This window comes from Tenrec ecaudatus, chromosome 6, assembly GCF_050624435.1.
Source record: "Tenrec ecaudatus isolate mTenEca1 chromosome 6, mTenEca1.hap1, whole genome shotgun sequence".
In the NCBI taxonomy this organism is placed as follows: Eukaryota; Metazoa; Chordata; class Mammalia; order Afrosoricida; family Tenrecidae; genus Tenrec; species Tenrec ecaudatus.
Genome location: NC_134535.1, coordinates 8,362,592 through 8,375,334, shown reverse-complemented (window position 1 = coordinate 8,375,334; position 12,743 = coordinate 8,362,592). Strand labels below are relative to the sequence as shown.

Here is a 12,743-nt window from a genome sequence, read left to right as displayed (position 1 = left end):
ATCCATGGTACTTTCAGTAGTCCCAGCACCACGATGGAAATGCATCTGTTCTTACACAGTCTTTCTTGTTCACTGTCAGACTCTCACATGCATGTGAGGTGATTGAAAACACTGTGGTTTGGATCAGGTGCACCTTCATCTTCAAAGTAACATTCTTGCTTTTCAAATCTCTAAAGAGGTCTGTGTAGCAGATATACCTAATGCAATGCTTCCTTGAGCATTGATTGTGTGGCTAAGCAAGATACAACCCTTGACAACCTCAATCTTTACTCCATCTATCGTGGTGTTACCTGTTGGTCCAACTGTACAGATTTGGGTCTTCTTTACATTGATTCATAATCCACACTGAAGGCTGTGATCTTTGATCTTCATCAGCAAGTGCTTCAAGCCCTCCTCTCAGCATGCAAGGTTGTGTCATCTGCCTATTGTAGGTATTTAATAAACCTTTCTCCCATCTTGATGCCACATTCTTCATGTGAGCCAGCTTCTCTGATGATTTGCGCAGCATACTAATTGAACGAGTATGGTGAGAGGCCACAACCCCGATGCACACCTTTCCCGATTTCCAGCCGTGCAGTGTGTCTTTGTTCTGTTCCCACGACTGCCTCTTTATTCAGGTACAAGTTCCTCATGAGCACAATGAAGGGTTCTGAAATTCCCATTCGTCTCAGGCTATCCATTGTTGGTTTGGGTCCACACAGTCAAATCTTACGCTATACAGTTTATAGACTCTGTATTCTATAGAGACCCTTCTGTTAAGGACCAAACAGGACAAAGATAAAACAAACGGAATCATCTGAATGAGGGCAACCATCAACATGCACACAGTACAGAAGCCAGTCAACTCACAACCAGGATTTTCATTTTTTACAAGAGGAAAACAACGGCAACCGTCACAAGGCCATGATTAGGGGTAGGTCCGTTCATCACTATCCCAGATGAGACTCCAGAAGTAAGGGAAGGACTATGATTGGGATTTTTACATAATTGCAAGTTAAAATAGGTTACAGGATTGGTTTGGGGGCTTTGATTGCTTGCCTGTGTGATGGTCAAGGTATGACCCAGGATCATGCAACCCTAAATCACAGTCGCAGGGTGACTACAAGACAATACCAGGACCCCTAACTTGTAACCTAAACTAGATAACATGTTTCTAATCTGCTACTCTCAGTAAACGCCAGGCAAGTTCCCTAGTTCTTTATGTGAAGACGTTCTGATAACTAATCTCCTTTCAATGACACTCTTACTGACAGCAAGTAAGACTTCCCTGGGCTTGTCTAAGCATAGCCAATCAATGGCTTAATAATCAACAAGCATTGGGGAAGTAACACGAAAAACTCAAATGACATCTGAATGTATGCCAAGACACAAATGCAGTTAGGGTTTCCACCGTGGACTGCAGCCTTCCATAACCCGAGTCCTTTAGAGTTCGAACTCTAATGCAGGAGTGAAAGCAAAGAGCTTTATTGAGGAAATAACAGTTTGAACTGGGGAGCACAATGTCTCTGATGACCAAGAGAAACAAATAAGGATCTTTTGTACATATCAATAAAATTTATTTCCATAAAGTTTCTAAAATAACTTGTTATTTTCATAATTTACACTGATCAGCTGATCTATTTTCCATCTAAAAACAATGAGAGTTATCATTTCATGATTAACTTTCTTATCAGACAGTTCCTAGGCATTACATGTTTTGAGGAACAAGCCCAAATCTTATCTCTTTCTACTTCTCTTCAGCCCCCATCCCTGCCTTGGTTTCTCAGAAGCTATCTGGATCAACAACTACTGGAAACTTGCCCCTAAACACCTCTGGATTTTAGAACCCACTATTTTATTCCTCTCTTTTGATCAAGCACCCATTAGGGGGTGCTGGTCACCCACAATCAAGTAACCCTCTGCAAGGATTCTGCCTGAGGGGCTTCCACAATATCAGTTGTTATTACAGGAAAATGTATGCCTTTTTTCACCTTGTGAAGCTATGAGTCCCATCTTCAAGGTAAGTTGATTGGGGCTATGATGTTGGGCCAAGTTGAATGGGAGAAACCGATAGGGAGCAAGTGCCAACGAAGAGCTAACATTAAAGGGAAAAAAGAAGGGCTCTTTGTATTAATCACAAAGAGCATTAAATGCTCTCCATTACACTTAAGGCATTTGTCAAATCTGTGATTTCATTCTTGGAAACAGTTTTCAAACTCTTCTGTTTGGATGGCTGACAGCACCTCCCTCTTTGTTTTTTGTTTTTTTTCTTCACCTCTTCTACAGTCCTCACACTGCTGTCCTTTCATGTTCCTCTTCATTGGCAGAAACAAAAAGATGTTACATGGAGCAATGTCAGCTGAGCCATGTGCATGGGTCAAGAGAGGGCAGCTGTTTTTTGCTAAAAACTGGTGCACTGAGATGGCTGTATAGGCAGGTGTCGGGGTAGCAAAATCAGTCCTCCGTCTGCCACAAATCAGGCCTTTTATGGTCAGAAACTGTTATACAATCTTTTCAGAATCTTTAAATAGAAAGGTTGATTAACTGTCTGACCTGGTGGAAAGAACTCCAAATGCACTACGAGTCAACATGTTTGTCTGTTCTGGAAGTTGATGAACATCCAGAATGAGGTTTGTCATCAATAGACATTTCACCTTTTTTTTGAACTGAGAAAACCACGTGGACCCTTGAGTTTTTCCCATAGTGCTGTCTTTGTAAGTATGTTCAACAGCACAACAGTTTCTGTGGCATTATTCTTGAGCAGGAAACAAAATTTCACAGCTGCACACTGTTCTCTTAAATCAGCCATCACAAAAGACATGGTTCGAGCGAAACTGCTTTTATGTAAAAATTCACTGTGACCAGAGAGAACCATCCCAGGTGATGCCACTGGGTGAACTAACTCAAAGAGTGAGTTGCTCAATGCTTGCCTTGCAAGGAAAAATGTGTATGAAAGCTCCCCTCCGCCCAGCACAATTCTGGGTTTTTTTGGGGGTACCTACTCATACTTTAGACATGTTGTCGGGAGAGGCCAGTCACTGGAGAAGAGCACCATCTTTGGTAAAGTGTGTGCGGAGTTGGAGGAGGCAAGAAAGAGGAAGATCCTCAGTGAGATGGATTGACACCTGGCTTGAAGATAAAGAAGTGACCATCTTACTGAGAAGCAACAAAGCCCACATGGAAGAAGCACACCAGCCTGTGTGATCATGAAATGTCGATGGGATCAAGTATCTGGCATCAAAGACCCAGAACAAAAGATCATATTGATGTGAATGAGGGGGAGAGCAGAGTGGAGACCCAAAGCTCATCTGTAGGCAATTGGACATTCCCTTACAGAAGGGTCACAAGGAAGAGAAGAGCCAGTCAGGGTGCAGTATAACACTGACAAAACTTTCAACTTTCCTCAAAACTGACAACTTTCCTCTAGTTCTTTAAGGCTTCCTCCACCCCACTATCATAACCCCAATTCTTCATTACAAATCCAGCTAGACCAGAGCATGTACACTGGTACAGATAACAGCTAGAAGCACAGGGAACCCAGGACAGATAAACCCTTCAGGACCAATAGTGAGAGTAGTGATACCAGGAGCAGAAGCGGAAGGTGGGGAAATAAGGGGGAACTGATCACAATGATCTACCCATAACCCCCTCCCAGGGGATGGACAACAGAAAAGTGGGTGAAGGGAGACATCAGTCAGTGTAAAACATGAAAAAAAATAAATTATTAAGGATTCATCAGGTCATAGCCAATGAGGCCTCTGTGGCATGGCCTTCTCCTGAGAATTCTGGGAACTCCTGTATTTTCCCCCTTGGAGGTGGGAGATTCTGCTCTCTGCTCACTCCCCAAGAGATGCTCTACTCACAAGGCTGACTCCCTGTGAGACATCCCTGAGGACCTACCCTGATGTAGCCCTGGGTACTGGAGAAGCCACCTGGAGACCCCTGCCAGTACTGAGATGCTTACAACGTCACTGGATCCAAATATTTTCTTCCCACTGGCCTGTTATCTTCCTGTATTCGGCATTATTGCATGAGTTTCATGAGTCTGAAGAGGACTTTATATATTGGTATTGGACATATGGGCTAATATTGGACTTATGGACTTGATCTGGACTGGGTTGGGATGCTTTCTTAATGTACAATTACCCTTTATATAAAACTCTCATACACATATGAGTCTCCCTGGATTTGTTTCACCCAATTTGGATAGTCCACCCTGACTAACACAAGAGCCAAAATACAACCTTGAGCATATCTCACCTGAATTGAAGAACAGATTTCCTGCACGGAACCCTCATGACAGAAGACCAAATGAGCTGTGAGATGGCATCAAGAGCACCACACATGAAGAAAGCAAAAGGCCATTAAAAGACCAGGAAAGAGAGAGAGGATCAAAATGGATATCAGAAGAGAATCAGAAACTTGCTCTTTAAAAAAAATTATGAGAGTTTTATTGACATATCTTACATAATCCAATATATTCATTCACATATAATTCTGTTGTTTAATCCCATCGAGTGGAGTTATACAATCATCAGTGCTTTCAGCTCCCAATTATTCCCCTCGCCCCTCTCTTCCCGTACCTTCAAGGAATCATTACTCCAATTACTGTTTTTTGTTTTTTTTTACTCAAGAAACATCTTTATTAATACAGTATTTATTTGTCTTCCCTCTGTCAAACCCTGAGCCAATTTCTTTCCCCGGGCTGCCTGGGGAGGTGCAGGGAAAGCAGACATATAGGGCAGACAAGGCGCGGGACAGAGAACTCTGGGAGGTGAAGCAGGCTCCTTCACATGGCGAGGAGGATGAGGAAGACCACCATCAGGCAGAAAAGCCCCATGGCCTCCAAGAAGGCGAAGGCCAGGATGGCGTAGGAGAAGAGCTGCTGCTTCAGAGAAGGGTTCCTGGCATAACCAATGATGAGGCTCCCAAACACAGTCCCAATGCCAGCTCCAGAGCCGGCCACTCCAACTGTGGCAGCCACGGCCCCAATGAACTTGGCGGCTGTGTCAATGTCCTTGGAGACTGCGCTGGTTTGGAAGCTGCGACTAGGGATGCGTGAGATCAGGGGACGTGGGGCTGTCCAGCTGCTGAAGCGCTCGTCTGCCAGTGTCTCAGGCCGTTTCTGCACCAAAACAGACAGTGGTCGGCTAAGCAGCTGGGAGATGCTCCTGACCAGGGAAGGGGTGGAAACGAATTTGGCGCAGGCGTACATTTTTAGGGGGTGAGGGGCAGTAGTAGGCCAGCTGCTCCTAATGCAGAGAAGACAGAGCCCAATTACTGTTTTTCTGCAGGTTTATCTATCTTGACTTTCATGTACCAATCAATCTTAAATAGACAAATGAACATATGCAAATCTAACTTGATTAATGAGGTAAAACAAATAACAGCCTTAATAGTAAGGGGAAGAAATATTAAAGAACTAGAGGATAATTATGTGGTTTATCATCCTTTCCATGTGGCCCTTCTGAGAGGGATTGTTCAGTTACCTTGCAGGTGAGTTTTGGGTCTCTATTGCATCGATGCCTTTAACATTAAGTTGATTGCTTGTTTTTGAACTTCTGATACCTCTTCCATTTGACACCCATGATCACACAGGCTGGTGTGCTTCCATGTGGATTTTGTTGCTTCCCTGCTAGATGGCCGCTTGTTAAACTACAAGCCTTAAAGACCTTAAACACTATATCTTTTAATAGCTGGGCACCATCATCTTTCTTCCCCACCTTTGCTTATGCACCCATTTTGTCTTCAGTGATCATGTCAGAGAGGTGAGTATCATACAGTGATTTGTGGCTATTTGTGGTAGTTACATAATCTGTCGACTTGAGGGTATTAACAGTGAAGGGGTGGAGTTTAGCCTGTCAATCAGGTCCCAGCTTGATGACCTCATTTGGAGGCATTAGAGGAGATAAATAGCTCATGAGGTCAGACCCGCTGTCACTGCTCCCCCTTCCTGTTGACAAGCCACATGGAGCCAGACTGATGGCAGCTAGAGACCTGGAGATGCTTCCACCACCACTGGATCCACTGGACTTTCTACCCACAGGTCTGTGATTTTCCTGCATTCAGTATCATTACATGTGCTGCATGAGTCTGAAGAAAAATTTATAGACTGGTATAGGACATATGGGCTACTATCAGACTTATGGACCTGATCTGGACTGGGATGGGATATTTTCTTAATATACAATTACTCTTTGATATAAAGTTCTTTCTTATACATGTATGAGTGTCCCTAGACTTGTTTCTCTAGTCAACCCAGACTAACACTCTATTCTTATGTTATTAGCTCTGCTTCAGACTTATAATTTTTTCTCTTAGTTATTTTATGTGTAATGAAGATTTTTAAAAAGATTATTTTATTTAGGGCTCTTACAGCCCTTGTAACAATCCATAAATCAATTGTACTAGGCATACTTGTACATATGTTGCCATCATCATTTTCTCTTTTTTATGGCATATTTCCTTTCATAATAAAATAGTATTTAAAAAATTTGGAGATGATTTAAAAGCGATAATTCTATTTTCTTTTTACAAAAAACAGCATGTCTCTGTAGGGAAACCAGCCCCTAACACATCATCACAGGTCTGGTAGGCGCAATTGTACAGCAATAATAAGATTATAGTAAAGTCATAGAGAGCATGAGAGACAGAAGAGAGATTGAAATAATGGACTCAGACACATTTCATGGTAGCATGCTCACCTGGTGGTCCGCGTGGAGAGAACTGGAGAGAGGGATGTTTATTGCTAACCAAGGCTTATAACTATTTAGGGGGGCGTGATTACAGGTAACCACACATCACAGGAAGGGGCTGCACAATAGGCAATACAAGCAATAGGAGGGGGATATACCATGGGCATAAGCATAACAGGAAGGGGATGAGCTAGGGGTGCACACATGATAGGAAGGAGAGGGACTAGAGGTACACATGTGACAAGAAGGGCGGACCCTAGATTCATGATGGCGGCCTAACCTTGGTCACCCTTGAGTGGGCTTCACCTCCCTGGGCTCTCCTTCAGGGAAACAATTTCCTACTGTCCTTATCAAAAGGGAGTGGGCCCTACTTGTTGTAGGATAGGCAGTGGTGTCTGCTTGCTCTGGATGGCTGATAGCCCTTAGGAGGATAACCCCTGACCTACTTCGGTTGACCTCCAAGTGTATAGTCATACGCCATGTGTAGCAAGCAGGTAAATTTGGCATATGTTTGGGGGAGACAACTTGGGAGAAATCTTTCTGTTTCCTACATCTCTTTCCCCAACACACCTTACTCACCTGACTTCACTCCATGCGACTTCTTTTTGTTTCTGCAAATGAAGAGGGACATGAAAGGACAGCAATCTGACGACATAGAAGAGGTGAAGAAAAAACGAAGGAGATGCTGTCAGCCATCCAAACACATTGAAAAATGTTTCCAAGAATCACAGATTTGACAAATGCATTAAGTGTAATGGAGAGCACTTTGAAGGTGATAAGGTAGTTTTGTAAAAGAATTTAAATCCATTGTTGGGGGGTGGGGAATTCTGGTTTTGGAGGGTTACCCCTCACATGTAAGATGAAGTCTTTCCATCCTTGACTCTGAGGCGCATTCTGGCTGTTATTCCTCCAGACAGACTCGTTTGTCCTTGTAGCGGTCTTTAAATCGTCTTCTCCAGCACCTCCATTCAACTGCATCCATGCATCTTTGGTCTTCCTTAGTCACTGTCCAACTTTCACAGGCATAGGAGGCAGTGGGGAGCACCATGGTTTGGGTCAGGCACACCTTCATCCTCATACTAACATACTTGCTCTTCAATATTCTAAAGAGGTCTTAGGAATTTTAATCCAATTTAATATACATAAGGAACCTATCTACCACACAAAAGGCAATTGCTATTGAAATAAAGCTTATTTAAATAGTCTATCTTTTAATTCAGTCCTTAACCATTTCAAGTGTGCTTCATTGTGATTTGTTTTGACTTCTTAGAATTCAACAATAAAGAACACTATTTTACAGGTTGTTGTTGTTTGTTTTTTAATGATGAGAATACACCCAATTACTGATGAAGGCATTTTTAAAATTTTCTTTTAATACAAAGGCCTTCCCCAGTTTGGGGGAGGTCCTTCAAAAGTTTCTCTGGGGCTACATGGCCTTAGAGGTTGGGACAAAGGAGTTTGATCTTGCTTCACTTTCCCTATATTTGGCTTATAGTCAAAGATTGTTTATCCCGCAAGGAGTACCAGAAAGAAGTTGTAAAATTTAGGGTGGTAATGATTGAACAACTCTTCTTGACACGACTGAAGTATTGTGGATATCTGGATTATATCCCAATAAAATTGTTTAAAAAAAGAAAATAATTTGTTTACAATATTTAAATTGGCCTAGGTATTTTGAAAGGCAAAATAGAATTAAATTCTTCCCTTTTACTATTTTCTGGGTCGGCAATTTTGCTGTCAATCACGACATTTTATCCACCTAGAAAAATGCCAAAGTTCTTTACCAATTTTGTAACTGAATTTTAACTAGACATTCCCCACCCTCTAAGCTTGTCCTTTGCCTTCTTCTTCTCATTCTGGAATACTTGTTATTCTTCGAGACAAAGTTACCCCTTTTTCTTAAATAAAACACATTTCATATAATATCTAGCTTAAGTTACTTAGAAAAGGTTTACTTGTAAGAATGCCCTACGAAGGAACATTCTTGGAATGAATTTGCTTTCATTCATCCTAGAAATATTTGACTATCAAATCTATATTTCTGTTTTTTATCATTAAATCAACCAGAATAAAATCCTTTGAAGGAGTATTATAATTTGGCTTTAAAACCATTCAGAACCAGGAAAATATTTCATGTTCTTAGCCTTGTCTCTTTTATGAATCTTCTAGAAAAGCATTGTAGACTAGTCTATCCTATAAAGGTGGTATTAACAAAGTTGTGGGGGCGCAGTAGGCTGTACACTGAGCTGCTAACTGCAAGGTCAGTGGTTCAAACCCACCAGTCACACCACAGAACAATAAGGCTGTCTGTCCGCTTGCGCACAGATTGGCAGTCTCAGAAACCTAAAGGAACGATTCTCCTCTGATTTTCAGGGCTTCCATGAGTCAGAACTGACTCAATGGAAGTGAGTTTTGGGTGAGCCAGGCCAGGCTATACCAATAAAAATAAACAATCTATCCCCCTTTTTTTTGGGTACACTTTTGAACAGACCATTCAATATGGAAGTTTCCAAAATCAAACCCACTGCCACGGAATTAATTCTGACTCATAGTGTATAGTTTCCATATACTATGGAAGGCTGTATATATTTTTAAAGAAATGCATCATTTTATCGGAGGCGCTTACAGCTCTTATAACAATCCATGCATCAGTTGTATCAAGCGTACTTGGACGTATGTTGCCATCATTATTTTCTGGACATTTACTTACTATTTGGGCCCTTGATATCAGCTCCTTTTCCCCTACCTTCCCTTCCCATTCTTGTGACCCCTTGATAAACTATGTTATTATTATTTTCATATCTTACACCGATGTCTCCCTTCCTCCAAGATTTCTGTTGTTCATCCCCCTGGGTGGGTGGGTGGGTGGTGGTGGTGGTGATGTGTCCTTCATTGTGATTGGTTGCCCCTTCCTCCCCTCTCCTCCCCACCTTCATACTACCCTCCTGGTATCTCTTCTCCCATTTCTGTTTCTGAGGAATTTATCTGACTTGGATTCCGTGTGTCCTTCGCTCTTATCTGTAACAGTGAACTTGCTCCAGTCTAGCCCACAATGAAAGACAGGACTAGGTTCATCACAATGAGGGGTGAGGAAGCCTCAAGAAACCAGAGGAATATTGTGTTTTTCATCTGAGCTATACTGCGCCCTGGTTGACTTGTCCCTTTCTTGTGACCCCTCTGTGAGGGGATGTATCATTGTCTCAAGGCTGTAATTATTTATGGAAGCATATCGCTTCATCATTTTCTAATGGAACAGCTATGGGTCTGAACCCCTGACCTTGTGGTTAACAGTCCAATGTTTATCCTACTGCGGAACCACATGATCAGTGCAGAAATTAGGACTTTGATTGTTATGAGTAGTTCCCCCTTGTAAGTATGCATCAAATATTTTTGTTTTGTTCCATAGCAGTGTGAAGTATTTAATATGATTCCCCTAGCCACAGCCTTTGTTACTCCCACCAAACAACCTCTGGTTTCCTGATAGGCCTGGGTCAGAAAGTGGGTGAAGATCCTGATTGGATCCTATGATTCAGCTGCAGTGAGAGTGATTCTTAGCAGGGTGACTTGTGAGTGCCATCCTGCTGGGTGTAAGATGAACCATCTCAGAAGTAGTTGTGAGGATCTGAACTACCTACCAATGAGAGCGAAGTGAGGAATGGGCTTGTCCCTCGGATCCTGAAATCCTAGCATAGTGCACCTCCACATTGCAACTCCTTGGTCTAGGAGATGGTTTGACTTCAGAAGATTGGCAGAGGGGCAGGAGCAGCAGAACCAGGAGCCAGAGCACGAGACAGAGTGGAGGACTTCCCAGCCCACAGAGCAAGCCAAGCTGGGTGCTTTATGAGGCTAGTATGTACAGTAGGGTGCCTCTGGGCACTTAACTGGAGGAACTGGAGGTGATGCCCTATGGAGTCAGAGCTCAGTACCTTCAGGTGGAGGTTAATAGGGTAGTGGCATGCCCTCTGGTCATTTACTGGTAGCCCAAAAGAGCTTTATAAGATTGTTAGAGCAAAAAAAAAAAAGATTGTTAGAGCAGGGCAGAGGCCAAGTCAAGTGTCTGAGGGCCAGGGAGAGGCGTGGCTACAGGTCAGGGCAGAGAAGAAATGGTTCTGACTGACCAACTGTCTCCTGAGCATTTCCCCCCTGAACTGTAACCTGTAGACTTCCCTGATCAACCCCATCACTGGGAGCATTGTCTGTAAGTCTGCTCTCTCCGTTGTTTCTTTTTGTTTTTTCAGTGCACAGTTCAAACAGACCATTTCATATTGAAGTTTCCCAAAAGCAGACCCACTGCCACAGAGTCCATTCTGATTCATAGTATACGGTATCCAAGGCAATTAAAATAAACTTAATTTCACTGAAATAAAATTGAATTTATGTGGCCATTGAAATAAATCCTAGGACCAGCAGAAAAATGGACCGTGGGGAAAACAGAATGCCATGGGAGTCACAGTTGATATTTCAGTGTGGTTTATAAAAATAAAAAAGCTGGAGGGTTGGAGACCTATCTGACCTCTGCTTTGTAGCAATGAGCCTTTGGAACCAGAGGAGGTCACATGTGGTTCCTAAACCATTTTCCAGAGTTCGCTTATCAAAGACATGATATTAGTGGGGTTGGGGTTTTTTTTGTTTGTTTGTTTGTATACATGATAGTTTTATCATGTTCGGTGCAAGGATAAATTGTCTTTATTTAGATATTGTTTGATTTAAGGAGATATGCACAAATGCCAAGTTGGCAAGGGGTGAACTGGGTGAACTGTGATAGCTAGGTTTTTGTGTCGAGTTGGCTGGGCCAGGATTCTCAGTAGTTGGGCAGTCAAGACCTAGTAATTCCTCATAATGTGACCTAAAACAAATCAGTCACCTCCATGAAGGAATCTGCTACATGCAGTCAATTGCTTGTAAGAGTCGGATGGGCTGCAATACCCTTTCTTAGGTCACAGCCTGGATGCCCTTGGAAGGATGTTTCCTGGGGACGTGGCTTGCTTCCAATATAAGTGAGTGCAAGGGGAAAGTGTGCTTGCTTTTTGCTGTGTCTGAATCCTGCTCTGGCTCGACGACCTCTAGTTCTTTGGATTTGAGCCAACATCCTGTCCTATTGCTGCCAGTCCTACCAGTCATCCACAGTCTGCCATCTGATCCACTGACCTTGGGGCCATTTGTCTGGGTAGCCACAAGCCTGTTGTCTTTGTGCTGATTTGGGGTTCATCAGCCCCACAACTTTGCAAGCCAGGAGAAGCCTCTAGCCTGACATCTGACTCACAAACTTGGCATTTGCCCACACTTGAAACTCGCTTATGTCTACAGCAGTGTGAGCCATTTTCTTGATATAAATACATGTAGACATAAAAGCTTCATTGATTTTGCTTCTCGAGAGAATTTCAGTCTAAGAAATTACCTCTTTTTTTTTCAATTTCATTCAAAATACCTTCCATTAATGAAAATACACACTTTTGATGAACTATTAAAAGCATCAAATAACTCGATCTCGAAGAGGTTAAAATTTATATGGCAATTCTCATATGAGATCAATTTAACAGAAGAACAGATCCCAGCTAAACTCAGATGGAGGGAGAGCAGAGTCTCTAATAAAACTTGAACATCAAGTAAAAATTCCCCTAGGAAAGAAAAGAAACGTGCTTCCCCAAGTGGAAGGGAAACTCATTTTCTCAAAGTGATCCCTGAAATTCAAAATTACTTCAACTATCTTCTATATTCAGGTTTGAATGTTTTTGAAACATGAATCTGCTATGTATCTGGTAGGGGGAAACCCAGGCTCGTTTATTAAGCATGTTAAGTTTAAATATTGATCTCTCAAAAAAACAATATTGATCTCTCAGAATCAAATAATATTTCTTGTCTGAAAATAATAAATTATCAAGGATGCATGAGGGAGAGGGAGCGGGGAGGGAGGGGGGAAATGAGGAGCTGATACCAAGGGCTCAAGTAGAAAGAAAATGTTTTGAGAATGATGATGGCAACAAATGTATAAATGTGCTTGACACAATGGATGTGTGTATGGATTGTGATAAGAGTTGTCCGAGCCCCCAATAAAATGTGTGTTGTTTT

At 42.3% G+C, this 12,743-nt stretch overlaps 1 pseudogene; it reads right to left on the bottom strand.

Moving 5' to 3' along the window:
• Positions 1–4,768: 4,768 nt before the first annotated feature.
• On the bottom strand, positions 4,769–5,194 carry LOC142450694 (ATP synthase F(0) complex subunit C2, mitochondrial pseudogene; annotated as a pseudogene).
• Positions 5,195–12,743: the final 7,549 nt, after the last annotated feature.